This window comes from Rhinatrema bivittatum, chromosome 13 (genome assembly GCF_901001135.1).
Source record: "Rhinatrema bivittatum chromosome 13, aRhiBiv1.1, whole genome shotgun sequence".
Lineage (NCBI taxonomy): Eukaryota > Metazoa > Chordata > Amphibia > Gymnophiona > Rhinatrematidae > Rhinatrema > Rhinatrema bivittatum.
The window spans coordinates 64,482,098-64,496,431 of NC_042627.1; the positions used below are offsets into that span (position 1 = coordinate 64,482,098).

General features: G+C 46.4%; 1 protein-coding gene across 1 annotated transcript in view; it reads left to right on the forward strand.

Annotated features, from left to right (window-relative positions):
- Positions 1 to 6,049: 6,049 nt before the first annotated feature.
- Positions 6,050 to 14,334, forward strand: part of MAP1A (microtubule associated protein 1A) — a 66,815-nt gene continuing 58,530 nt past the window's right edge. The window contains exon 1 of the mRNA XM_029574831.1: positions 6,050 to 6,134. The gene's annotated coding sequence lies outside the window, so the exon portion shown is untranslated. The remainder of the gene's footprint in view (positions 6,135 to 14,334) is intronic.

A 14,334-nucleotide genomic window follows, 5' to 3' on the forward strand; every position in this document is an offset into this window, starting at 1 on the left:
AAAAAATTTCAAATCACACGACGTCAATTTCTCAGGCTTCCTGAACAACCAGCGCAAGAATTATGACCTCCTCTGTTCCCTTTCGGGCTTCCTGTTCCTTAGGACCCCAAATGAAACTTGGAATCCAGTTCTCCGACTCAGAAAACCAGTACTGGGATACTTGGAGAACACTGCAGCGAGGACAAGTTTCTATCCCTAAGACCTGGGAATATTCAGCCTCCCTGGCTCTGCTCTCAGCCTCTCCTGGAACTCGCTCTCCAGGCAGGAAGGAAAAGCAAATCAGTATCACCTTTCCCCTTCCAGAAGCCCTGGAGAGTCACGGCTGCTTGCTGTCTCCCCCTTACTTCTCCAGCCAAATACTCCCCCTACACACATTTTAGACACAGACCCTGTTATGGGAGTCTCTGTTTAGTGGACCCTTGGGCTGACCTGCTGGAGACTGGGAAAGGTGGTCAATGTCTCTAGTATGTGGCAGGCCGGGAGGCAGATGTTCAGGCAGGACGTAGATGCTCTTCACCCTGGAAGCTGCACCACAATTCTCTCTAATTAGTAGCTGTAGGGATTGTAGTTCCTTTATGATCCTGGAAAGAGAAGTTTCAGATTCAGTTTCCTTGCTAGCAGTCATTTTCTCTGGTGAGAGAGCCTCTGCCACCCAACTTTCTGGCAACATGTGACATTGGGGCCAAAAGAGACACCAGAGAAAAAGAAAGAAAAATGCCAGTGTACTCTCCACTCACTGTTTTGTGATCCCACTAAAAGAAAGAGTCTCTGAGTCCAAACTGGTGTTCTTTGATCAAAATCCAGGCAAGAATTGTAAAAATAAGGAGCAACCTGAGGAAAATCAGTATAGGAAAAGCCATGGTCTCCTTCTCCATGCCTCTCCTCCTTGAAGCTCTTCTCTCCCCTGCACCAGCATCCATGGCCACGAATCCTTCCCTTTGAAGGGTAGGATACTCCCATTGCAATTCCAACATACAATAGCTGGGAAAAGGTAGAAATCCCTTTAGTCCGAAATACTTCAGAATCAAAACAGATCCGACAACTCCTTCTGGAATGTCCAAAAATGTCAAAACCGTCTTCCCCCCCTTGCTTCAGTCTCTTAGCAAAAAGGCAAAAAAGAGTCAAAGTCAGACCTTCCAGATGCTGGGAGGAATCCCTTCTATCAGGGACTGGTTCCTTTCAAAATCCCAAGATAGAAAAATCCTCTAAACTCCAAAAACAAAATGCACTCATTAGGTCACCTCCACTGCAAAGGAGAGAAAACCTCCCTCCTCCTGGTCAATCCAAGACCCAAATTACATGCCCAGGGATTTTTAAAGTCCCCTAGAGTCTCCCACAAAAAGACAAAGGCAGGGTCCCAAAAAATGCCTACCCCCTACTGTGCTAGAAAAGTAGAGCAAAACTTAGTGACAGGCAAAGCTGGGTCACATACATATTTGAAGAGACGGCCATTTTATTTGCAGGATTTACTGGTCCTTGGCCTGTTCCTTTGAGATCCTCACCTATGCAACAGCAAAGGCCTCTGCTGCCCCCCCCCCCCCCCCCCCCCACACACACACACACTCGCACACCTTTGCTGTATGGCTTAGCCATTATACTTTTGGGTCTTGGCAGACAGAATTGGGTCATCTCATAATCTTATGGGTGCAATAGTGTCTAGAAGAGAATAGCCATCTCCTTATATGCAGATTATGATCAGTTCTACATTGCGAATCCTGACAATATATTACCCCATTTGATGCATCTTCTGGAGGTATCCAGGCTGGTATCAGAGTATTACGTAAATTATTACAACTTGGAGATCATGTCCCTATCAAGATGGGTAGATGTTGGAGTTTTGCAGCAGTTTGCTTAATGTAGAGTATCAGTGACTTGTATGTAGGGGAGTAAGTGGTCATTTTATCTTTCCTGGAAACTGGCAGATATATCTAAACTAAATTATCCTGCAGTTATTGCTAAATTGAAAACTGAGTTGCTGAGATGGCACGTGCTGCCTCTAATCTTATTGAGCCAAATGAGAGCTATTAACATGAATAACCTTCCTAAATTATTCTATCCATTTCAAATAGTTCCAGCCACAGTACAAAGTAAGGTCATCAGGGACATTTGAGAGTATGTTCACCAAATTTATCTGGAAACATTAGAAGTCTCACATTTAGCAGAAGCACCTTGAGGTGACTGAGGACCTGATTCAGTAAAGAAGGGAAAATGCCTTAGTGTGCACGTTAAACGCTGGCCAATTTATGATTCATGGGGGAGACAGTTTTCTATGGGATTTGTCTGGGCAGCTAAGCAGTAGGTTAACGAGCATGTGTACTTTTTGCCACCAGAGAGAGGGCAAGACTCTGAGGTGGGGAAGGGAAAAGAAATGCGGGGATTTCATTTTGAAATCTCATGTGTGTACTTTTGTAAGTGCTGTGTCCAAAATATTTACTGGCCCCAAATTTTCAAGATGAAACTCCAGGAGGAGTTTCCCTTTGAAAATTAACTTGCAGATGCACAAATACAAGGTAGCCAAGGACCTGCAAACTGCCCATGGGGTTACAACACTGCCCCCCAATGACTTAGTGCAGGTGAAAACCTACACTAAATTAGGCATGAACTTGTATGCAGAATATGCAGATAGAAAGATAACAAGCTCATTAGTTGTTATCACCCTATTCACTAAATGATGCTACATTTATTGAGATTGTCAGTCTATCAGATCCCTATAATGTATCACCCCCCATTAACATTTCATACAGAAGGGAAACCACATCCTCGTGCTTTCTTCTCAATTTAAGAGCCATCCGATCAAAGATGTGACCTCTCTGGGGCCTCCCATCTCCCTGCCAATACCCCGATATAATGATTGCAGCCCCTCTGGGAGCCAGCCCAAGATGCCTACCCTCTCAATCCAAGGTGAAGCCCCCCCTATGGGAGCCTCCATAAGACCCTTCACACCCACCAAGAAAGAAGTCCCATCTGGGATCTCCATGAAACCCTTCAGGAAGAAAGACTCAATCAAAGCCCTTCTGGGGTCTTACCCTAAACACTCCCTAAGAAAAAAGAAACCCCTTTCAGAGGCTACCCTCACCCCCATCCCTCCATGAAAGAAGAAATGCCCCCCAGGAACTGCTGAAGAAAGAATCAAAGCCCTTCAGAGACTACCCCTCCCCCCCATCCCGTGTCCCCAACAGAAACGAAGTCCTCACCCACTGACCTGCGCGCTGCCTATGGAGTCTCAAAACTGAAACAGTTTGGGCCGGGGGGTAGCAGATTGCGCAATAAGTTCTTGAAGGAGAAGTCCATTAACGGCTATTAATCAATTATACTTAGGGAATAGTCACCGCTATTATTAGCAACAGTAGCATGGGATAGACTTCGTTTTTGGGTACTTGCCATGTTCTTATGGTCTGGATTGGCCTCTGTTGGAAACAGGATGCTGGGCTTGATGGACCCTTGGTCTGACCCAGTATGGAAATTTCTTATGTTCTTATGTTCTAATAAAGATTGCTTCACAAGGCCAACATTACCCCTCATCAGTTGTACAGGATGAGTTTACAGGCTGGGATTGCGGGGTTATCGGGCTTCTGGGCGGGTGCTATGGCTGTACCCTAGATTGCACGTGTTGTGGTCACAGCTTCATGCTTGTAGGCCTGAATCGGTGTGAGTCCCACCCTGGCACTATTTGGGATGGGGGTTTGAGTCTCCGTTTGTTTGACATACGAGAAGCTTTGCTGCGCGCTGTTACTTTGAGCTCACACAACAACCATAATACATACATTGGAAACTGGCTTCTGACCCATCTGTACAAGAATGTCTTCATCATGCAACAATCCTTAGGAATGCGGAAGGGGGTGCATGAAGAATCCAGAAGTCTGAAAATTGTGGTGGATTAAACCATGACCTTATAATATCATAATGTGTAGCTCTGGAATTGGAGGTTGTAGGGGGGGGGGGGGGATGTGCATATTTAGGATGTACATTTTGGGGAGGTGGTTATTCAGGTTTGGGTCATTTAATGTTTACTTTGGTTCTTTTTCTTTGCTGAAATGAAATAAATATGACATTAAAAAAAAAAAAAAGCGAAAGAGAAGCAAAATTTACCCTGCCCCCATGCCTTCTCCTAAGCCTTCTCACTCCCTCCCCCAAACCACACTCACCCCTTCTATGGGGGCCTCTGATGCAGAAAGGGCACAAGTGGTCCTGCCCCACTGACTCCTGGTTCAAGAATAGCGACTGGGGATTGCTCCTGCCTCTTTCTACCTCGGAGACCCCCATGGAGGTAGTAAGGGCGGCTCAGGGTAGGGGGTAAGAAGGCAATGGGGGCAGAGAGTACATTTTACTTTATTTTTCATTGACTTTCTCAAACAAAAGTCAACAAATAAAAACAAATTCGAGGGCGTTTTGTTTTCTTTTTAAATGAAATGCGAGTGTTGCATTGCATTTTTCGTTTTGTTTAAACGTGAATATGATATACGAGGGTTTGATGTTTTAAGAGTCATTTCAGGCTGTGTCTTGGAATGAGAGCCTTTTGAATGTGAAAACTCCTCTTATAGAAAGGGTTGGTTATTCTTGATCCTGGTATTTTATATTCTGAAATATGAAAATTCAGCTCTGTATAATTTGTTCTTTGTAAGTAAAACATGATAGATAAAATGTAAAGGAAAAAACATTAGCAAACTTCTGGACAATAAGGGATGGAGTAAAAAGCATCAGGGACCCAGAGCGGATGGTCAAGGCTGAATGTGGGTGACAACATTGTTAGTTTTCACACTGGAGTGGTTACGATAGCGCTGGATTGGCTGTGACAGTGAGGTGATTAACAGTACGAGTTGACAAGTAATGGTTGTGATCATGAGGAAGCGAGCAGGTGGAAATCATCGTTTTGGGAAGAAGTATTGGCAGACAGTTCAGTTGGACAATGAGAATAGTTGTGGTGGTGAAGAGTTACGATTTAGGTGAGCAACAGCTAGGGTGGCGTAGATTATGGCCGTGATGGCAGGCAGGCAATTTATCAGCAGCAGATAATCAATAAAGTCCCTGCTGGCAGTATAGGGGTAAGCCTGCATGAGGATGAGAGCTGCCAGGACTGGATAATATTTGGGACTCTCGGTGAGGACAGAAGCATCGCTGTGCCAGTAGAAAGAGAGCAAGCTGTACTGATGAATGGATTACCAGTGGCGCTGGGGGCCCATTGCTGACACCTATGCCCCACTATGTCCAGTAGCAATAGGGCTGGCAGACGGAGCCAGCAGCATTGTTCATTTCTTTCATGCAAAATGGTGCTGGCCTGGCTGGTGGCCTTTGTATACAGAACAAATTAAGAATGGCACCAAGCGTGGGTCTGCTGGCTCCTCTGATGGGCAGGAGCAAGCGAGGATTGCTCCTGCCCGGCGAAGAAAAAAGAAAACTATGGTAAGCAGGGGGGAAATCGGAGAGGTGGTTTAATCAGCAGCAACGTTTGTTCAAATTTCCCATTTCCTATTAAACGAACTCACATGCCTAGTGCTGGAGAGATAACTGCTCTAGCAAAGAAGGAGTTAAGCACGTGCTGGCACAGGAAGAGTCCGCAGCAGACTCCGGCTTTCTGTTTTGGAAACGAATGCACTGGATTATGCTGGCCTGGGGGTTGACTGCTCCGAGCCAGCGCGGTGGCGGGGCAGGTGCTGGCCTGGAGATGCCACGCGAGAGGGAATCAGGACCTCGAACGTGGGAAAACTGCGACGGAGACTCCGCGAGCAGCACCGACAGAGCAGCGGGAGGCTCTGCAGGGACGGAGGTAAGCGAGCACCGTGGCAGGGACGGAGCACTGAAAGCCTCCCTCGGGAAGGCCGAGGCCAGGAGGAGGCTGCATCGCGCTGGCCAGGCCGGTAGGGGCCTTCCCCGTGGCAGGGAGGAGGTTAATGTCTGCCTGGTGCATAGGCGAGTGAGTGTCAGAGAGAGGCTGCCTTGCTCCTCCCAGTATTGCATTGGCACAGCAGCTGCTTTCTGCAGACTCTACTGTACATTTTTTTTATCACTGCATCTCTCTCTCTCTCTCACTGGCGCGGCTCTCCAGCTTCCCTCCCGCCCCTCCCGCTCTCCCGGCATCTCCAGCAGTGGCGGCTGCTGCTGCTGCTTCCATGGACTTCAGCTTCCAAGGCAACATGGTATGTCCGGGCTCACGGTGCTAGGACAGGGGCTGGGGAGGAGAGCAGGGGCAATTCCGCTCGCATCCTTGAAGGGCAGTTAATGGATGGATAAAGTGGGTGGGGATCGGGGCAGGGCTGGTGCATTCAACCTCTGCTGGATTCCAGAGGGGGAGCTGACGGCTCCCGTGCCTCTTTGCCTCCAGCCGGAATCCTTCCTGGGCATTCAGAAGCAGGCAGCCCGAGATCCCAGGGTAAAGTGAGCCCCTGCTCTGCTTCCTCTTTCACGCGGAGAGGTCCAGACAGCACAGGCAGCGGGGGAGGGAGAGCTGCCGACTTTGCTGGTGGTTTTCAGGGAACAGATCTTCATCGATGAGTCATGCAGTTTGTTTTTGAGAGATGCTATTCCATATAGAAGGAGCATTGAGTGTCTTGGAAGCCTGGAGCTTGACAGATTTTGTATTCAAGGAAATTGGGCTGTGGGAATAGAAGGGACATGATGTAGCTGTTTTGGAGGGTGAGGGTGTGGGGGGGGGGATTGATTAATAATTTTGCCCCTCCTTTGCCACTCCCATTTCAAAGAGACTAGGGGAAAATGAGCATTCCTCCCTTCAGCTGCCGCCTGCATTTGTACCTATAAAAAGATGTGAAAGAGAGGAGTGCAACAGAAGAAAATGACTTTTGTTGTGCGCCGGCATGGAGTTGCATTGCTGCTTTTACATCATTTCAGACTTAACTACCAGAATGGCCTTTCAGAAGGCTGCTGTCTTTCCCAACCCCCCAGCCTCCCCCTGGGAACAGGAGGAAGGGTAAAACCAGGTGATCCACACGCAGGTTTTATTTCTATAGCAACGCTCTTCTTCTCTGGGTGGTTGACGGGAGCCTGATGTTCCTTTACTGATGATGGCTGTGTTAGATCCCATCAGATCCATGAAGGTGGAAGGCTCAGGGAGAAATAACTATGCCACAGGTGTCAAAAGAAGGGGTTTGTGTCACTTAGCAGACAGCGGTCTGTTTCTGGGTCGGTCTCGACGGATAGGCTTGGTGCCCATGTCTTTGACAGCCGCCCCGGTGTCCATGCTTTTCTTGCCATCTATCCTGGGATCCATTTTCCATGTCTCGTCCAGCAGATTCCCCGCTGGCAGTTCATGGTAATCGTTGCTCAGTCAGGCGGCCATGGTGTTTCCATTCCGAGCCAGCAGCCTTGGTCTCAACATCCACATTTCAGCCACTGTACCCACTGTATATGCCTCAGAGCCATTAGATGCTCTATGCATGGATTTATAAGTCATCGGAAGCAGTGCTTATGATTTAATAGGATATCTTGGTGTGCATACTCTTATTGTTCAGCAGCTTTGATAATGCATGTTTAATGTGGAACCTAAAATATGCATTATATGGCCACAGGCTCTTGTATCCATCCCTTGGTAGCTGGCTGTAGTGTATGTGTCTATGGATTTACCCTAAATATTGTATTGCATGAATAAGCTGAAATGACGATTGTGCTCACTAAGCATCCACTCTGGGATCCAGAGTTCAAATGACTAGAAGGGAGATGCATTTCTTGGAAACAAAAACAGGAAATTTTAACAAACTTTCCCATTTCATTTTGTTTTTAAACAAAAGAAAACCAAATGAAATGTAATTTATTTTGCTGGTTTCATTTTAGAAAGATTACTTTTCCACCACTGGAAATAAAAAAAAATATTTATATATATATATATATATATATATATATATATATATATATATCACTCCTGGCCCTCCCCCAGTCCCCTCCAGTCAATCCCCGGGCTTCTTACGCTCTTCGTTGCTTGAACCTTTCAGCATGGATTCCTCCTGCCTCACCAGTGAGTCGATCGCATATGGTGCCAGAAGGACCGAGGCCAGTGCCATTGTCCATTTTTTTTTTCCATGCAAGAAAATTGCGCCATTCTGGACCAGGCCCAAGTCCGTGCCATTCTGTAGGGCAGAAATGAACAATGGTGCTAGCCTCAGTCTTCTGGAGCCATGGGCAACTGGCAGCAGCTCTCATTTATTATTTATTGCTGGAGATTGCTTCTGCCATGTGAAGAAAATTTCAAGCAACAAAGAGTGCAAAAGGGATCGAATGAGGGCCAGGAGTTAATTTTTTTAAAATCCTTTTTCCAGCAGTGACATTTTTTAAATTTCATTACTATTTTAATAATTTTTTTGTTTTGTTTTAAATAAACAACAAACGCAAAAAACAATGAGAAAAATAAATACAAACTGAAAAAATATCTGTGCACATCCTTAATGACTAGTCTTGTTTTACCTGGCCATGTACTTGTGACTTGGATTGGCCACTGTTGGAAATAGGCTTGATGGGCCCTTGGTCTGACGCAGTATGGCAAATCTTATGTTCTTATCACATAGTAGCCTTGGTATGCTTATTGTGTACTTGAGCTCTCCAGTTCTAATATTCTTGATTTTTTAAATCTGTTGACCAAAAAAAACAAAAACCACCAAAAATCAAATTAAGACAAAATATTGTTGTAAATTGGGTCTCATAGACACAAGAGGGCTAATTTTCAAAGGGTTTAAGCTTCTAACTTTTAGAGATAGGACCCTAAATTGGCCCTTTTGAAAAGTACCTGGATTTATGATCCTAGCTTAATTAGAATCCTAAATTTAGAAGCCTAAAAAGCGGGTGATGATAGGAGCAGAGTTGGAGTTTAGCACTGATTTTCAGAACTAGGCACCCAATATTGGATCCTAAATCTAGGTAAATGAATTGCAGGCCTAAATGTAGGGGCCTTTTAGGGTTATAAATCTATACAAATGTTCTGCTGAAAACAGGCTTTTGACTGAAAAATAAGTTCCTAACTTAGGGCCTCTTTTACTAAGCATTTATCCCATAAATGCAGAATGGGAGAAAAGCCTTCATGAATCAGGCCTTGGGGACCTAATTTAGGGCTCAATATTTAGCTCAGTGGTTTTTTTGAACATTGGCCCTAAGAGGGATAAAATGACTTGCCCAAGGCCATGAAGAGTCAGTGGTGGAGGAGTGTAATCTGGCCAGCAGACCACCCCTCCCTTCAGCCCAGCAGCTCCAATTGTATGATATTCCTCGCAAGCTTAGGTATGTATGCATGTCTGACACAACACAGTGCGGAGTCTAGGGCAGCAAAGAATACTTCAATAATAGTTTGGTATATTAGTGGCACAAATTATTAGCACATGATAAGATTAAAATACCTGAAGGAGCTCATTAGGCCCAATAATGGCTGCAGTTCTGGATTTAAACACAAGCAACCCAATCTACAAAAAATTACTAAATTTTAAGCTTTCTTTTTTTTTTTTTTGTAATGCTCTGGGACATCTTAAACTTGACATTGCTTAGGTCCTCCACATGTATTAATCCAGCCTTGAATGTCTAACTCAGTCTGTATGGTGCAAAGCTGACTGGCTTAAGCATTCAACATGCCTGGTTTGTACTACAAGTGTCAGGAGGTCTATCCTGGATCACAAACCCCAGTTTACTGGGGCCCTGAATATTTGTGGTTCAGGAGAGCAGATTTAAATGCCTGGTTAAACTGATGACAAGGCAAAGCACAGTTCATCATTGTACCCCCAAGGTGCATGGCTCTTCTTGCCTAACCTGTGAGTCTGGGAAACACAAGTGAGCTTGTGAATCGGGGAAACATAGCTGAGCACGTGACTCTGAGCAGGATAAGCATCATTAGAGGCGCCACCTGACCCAGGGCAGACCCAGGGCTGCTTTGCATCTGTGGACTTGTCCTGCCTTTTCTAGAGAAATTGGAACTGTAAGTTGGAAGAAGCAATAAAGCAAAAGCAAAACCAGAGCAGCCCATCAGGGTTGATAAGGGTCAGGTGGAGACCGCACGTAGAATGTCGAGCTCATCCTGTAGCTCCAGCGAAGCCAAGCAAGCTTGCAGGTCCAGGGGTGATGACATATTCTTCAGACCATGGAAGTGTAATTGAGTGACCAGTCCAATCAACCATGACTAAGGCTCACGGCCCCTAGTTTCAAATCTGGGAACTTTTGAGTTGTGGTGGCTCTGAGATTTAGTGTGGATGGGGGGAGGGGCCAGGGTTATGCATCATCTTTCTCTTTTCTACTCCTTCCTGCCCCTCACAACACTCTCAGACACAAATTCTTTCTTTCTCTCTCTCTATCTCCCCCCCCCCTCCAGGAATAATCACCAGCATTGTCCTCTCTATGGCCAAGCCCAACCACAGCACTCTCCGCCCCATCCCCCTCCCGACTTCCACATGCTCCACTTTCCCCATCCTGTCCCTCTTTTTCTCGGCATGGAGGCACAGGCCTTGTGTAACCAATATCTCTCAGCAGAGAAAAGACCTCTTCTTCCTGCTCCAGCCCCTCCCCTCCCAGGCAGGACATGGAGAATATGAGGGGAGGGGATGAGGCTGAGGGATGAGCAGACAAAGAGGAGCCACTCTACACCCTAATCAGCCACTTATTGTCAATCAAGGAACAGGATGGGAGGGGCTTAGGTTAGAGTGGACAAAGCAGAGCAAAGAAGAGCTTCTCTGATCCCTAATTCAGGTCCTCCATTGTCGTCGTCCCCCCTCCAAAATAGCCTGCAGTGAAAAGAATGGGAGGACCTGCCACTCAGAGATTTCTCAGGTGTCTCTGGAGACCCAGAGATTTCGTTGAAATCCGTGAGTATCTGGGTCAAATCCGGAGAGTTTCCAGGTATGTCCCATATTCCCGGTCAGGTGTCTGGTTCCAGTATTCATTGGCGAGCATAATCTGAGCTCTCTAGTAAACTTGGTATAACCACAGCACCCTTGTAAGCATAGCAAAGGACAGCAAACCACTTTTTTTTAAGTTAATGCTGTCAATTTAAAGCACTAACAGTAGTCTACCTAGCTCAGCATACCAGTCCCAGAATCTGTGGCTCAGTCATCCTTCTCAAACATATATGTATATGCCTTGAATATCTGCGGCTCAAGGTGCCATGCACAGCTAGGCACCTAATGCTCAAGCTCTTCTAACAGCTGTGACTTAGGATCTTTACCAGAGATCTCTGTGTAAGGTAGACCTTTCAATGCAGCCAGTTCCTGAGAGTGATGATATTTATGTTAAGGAAATGATGCTCCTTTCCATTCTGCAGACTTCATTAATTATCTATTTAAAAGTTTTATATACCACTACGTATAAATATTGCTCAGAGCGGTTTACAAGGTGACATTCATAATTATTCCTAGCAAAAATAAAAGTTACTAATTACTTATACAATAATGTACATAATAAAATCAATACGACTAATATAAAACATTCATTGTGTGACACCATAGTCAAATATATAAGTACCTGAATATGGCTATGATTCAAGTTAAAGCTTTAATAGCCAGGGAATATTAGGAGAAGAACCATTTGCTTGTAGGTCACCTATTCAAATCTAATTCAGGCTGGTAGTGCTTATCATTGGAAAGCCATTCAGTGGCCTATGTGAATTGAAGTGATGGTCTCCATTCATTTCCTAGTGGATGCATCAATCAGAATCCACCGTTGCAGTAATTGACGCCGCCATTGGCAGTCTCGGCAGAGGCCAAAGCTTGCACAGGCATGGAGATTGAATTGCCTTTAGTGGTCATCTCTCAAGGGCAGGGCTCAGGGGCATTAGCAGGGCAAAGTGGGGAAACTTGCTTTGCTGCTGCCCGTGCTGTAGCTGTTCTGTGGATAATGGAGGACTTTGGGTTCCAGTGCTGTAAAGCCAGTAAGAACAGTAAATTCACTAGAAAAACAAGTAAACTAGGTTTAGTCCAATAAACATAGGAAAAGAACATAATCAGTAGATTGGAACGTCTGCAGCAGCCAGGACTCAATTAAGCATTCTGTAAATCACTGGCTCTGGTATAGATGTGTCATGTCTTTATCACAGATCCCATGGTTCAGGCATCCTGTCCTAGTATCCATAGCTGAGGACTCCATTATTCATGGCTTAGTACTGTAGTTCTAGCACTAAACTCTCCATCACCAACATTCACCAGAACTGGAATAAATGACTGAGACCATCTGCAATGCTATCCTTGGCTGCTCAGTGTCCTTGACCTAGGAAGCCTGCTACTGATGTTCTGAATAGCAATCCTTCGACCTTCCAAGAGTCCCATGTTCAACTGTTTTCTGATAGCAAAGAGCATTTCATTGAGTGGGTCCAGAACTGGTGAGAGCCCTTAGATAAGAAATTGGCAGTACATCACTGCACCCGCCTCAGCGTCCATGACTGAGACCCTTTCACTTCAGGGTTGACGACTGAAGTCCCCACCTTGGTGTCTATGGCTGAAACTTCCTGCTTTGTCATCAATAACTGAGGCTTCTCGCTTCAGTGATTGAAGCCTTCGCCTTGGTATCTGTGACTGGGGCCTTCCACCTTGATTTCCATAGTTAAGGCCCCATTGTCCATGACTGAGACTCCCTGCGCCGGTGTCAGTGGCTGAGGCTCCTCACTTTGGTAAATCAGCTGTTTTATAATATGACTCTTAACTCTTTCACATACCTGGGAACGCTTCGAGACTCCGGGAATTTGCATCAATTGCAGGGTCTCGGGGGAAGCACTGGAAATCTCAGGGCCTCTCTGTATACGGCTCAGCCACTCCCCTTCCTCAGTAAACATGCAGAGAACAGGAGAAGTGGAGTGAGCCCGGAGTAGACACTGCAAGCAGGGTGTGGGGAGAAACTGAATGTCATCCGCTTTGATTACACTTTGAAGTACCAAAAAGCGGAATACAAAAATCTAAATAAATAAATAAATACACACACACACACACACAGAAAACTCAGTCTGCAGCTGCGATTCCAGGACCTGGGAATCACTCAGCTAAGGGTGGAGTGAGGATGCTTTATTCATGGAGTTGAATCTTATAGGGGGAGGGAGCAAAGAGACTGAGCTGGTTTCAGGGAGAGACGAAGAGGAAGTATGCTGGGGGTCATCTCGAGAGGGGGGGACAAGAGATGGGTGGGGGGGGGCGGCGGTGGAAGAGAGAAAGCTGATACATATTATTCCATACCTTCCCCCTCCCTCTGCTAATCAACAGCAATCTCAGGGAGACCCCCAGCTCAAAAGTTCCCAGGTATTGCTCGTTCATCCATTCTTCCCCAGCAGAACTCAAAAGAGTTTGCAAAGATTTTCTTTTCTTTCTTAAGAGAGCAGGGATGGCAGGTTGGCGGCCAGAGGACTTGGTGCCAGTGATGTTTCACACAGCCCCGTGCCTACGCCAGCGAAATGTTTAGATTTCCAATTCCTTGTGCATGAGGCACAGGTCATAAAAGAAATGTTTCCTTCTCTGTCTTTGTTCTCGACTGTTGTTTATACCTTGCGATGCTGCTGGGGCAGGTGCAGAATAGATGGGGGTAAACTAATCACCCCGAGTTGGGTATCCCTTCCCGCCGCTGAGCATCACAGAGAAGGGGGTGTCCCACAGAGGGTGCTGCCTGCAGGCTGCCGTGTACAGGGAGGAAACAGATACCAATTGCAGAGGGAGGAGATATTTAGAGAAAGGGCGTCCCTGCGCACAAACAGCAGCGATTGCTACCGTGCACCAGACTTGACAGGCACGCATTGTTTCATAACTATTTCTGAGTTTTGGGATGAAAGGGGAGGGACAGGGGCTGGTACCAAGTTCCAGAGAGAGCCGGCTGTCTGTTCACAGCTCGCAGGCTGGGGTTGCTAGGCAGGGATTAATTATAAGGAATGAAAACACGAGATTAAAACCATATTGAGCGGTGAGGGAATGGCTGAAAGTCGACGGCTCTTGGACTGAGTTCACAAAAGGCTTCTTCTTAGTGAGGAGATGGGGAAAGGGATTGGGGATGCTGGTTTGGGGGGGGGGGGGGCAGAACAAGGGCGGGGGAGGGGAGTCAGTGGGGAGACACAAAAAATGAGACTGGATTGAGCAGGAGCTTTAGGTGGGATGGAAAGATGCTGGGGAGAGGGGGGGGGGGGGTGCAGACCCGTTTATCACAATAAAAGATTGGGGGAGGGGAGGAAGGTGGCCCCCACCCACACACACACACACACACTGCGGCAAATTCTGTGGTTAGTGATTGCCAGCTTCTCACTACACGACAAGCCCTCTCCTGGATGCAAACTCTCACCCCAGGGGCAGGTATCACCTTCCTCTTTCCTTCCTTTCAGACCAGCAGCAGCTCCGAGGGCTGCTAGATAAGCAGGTCACAGGCATTCTCGGGGACTGTTCTTGCCCTGGTTCT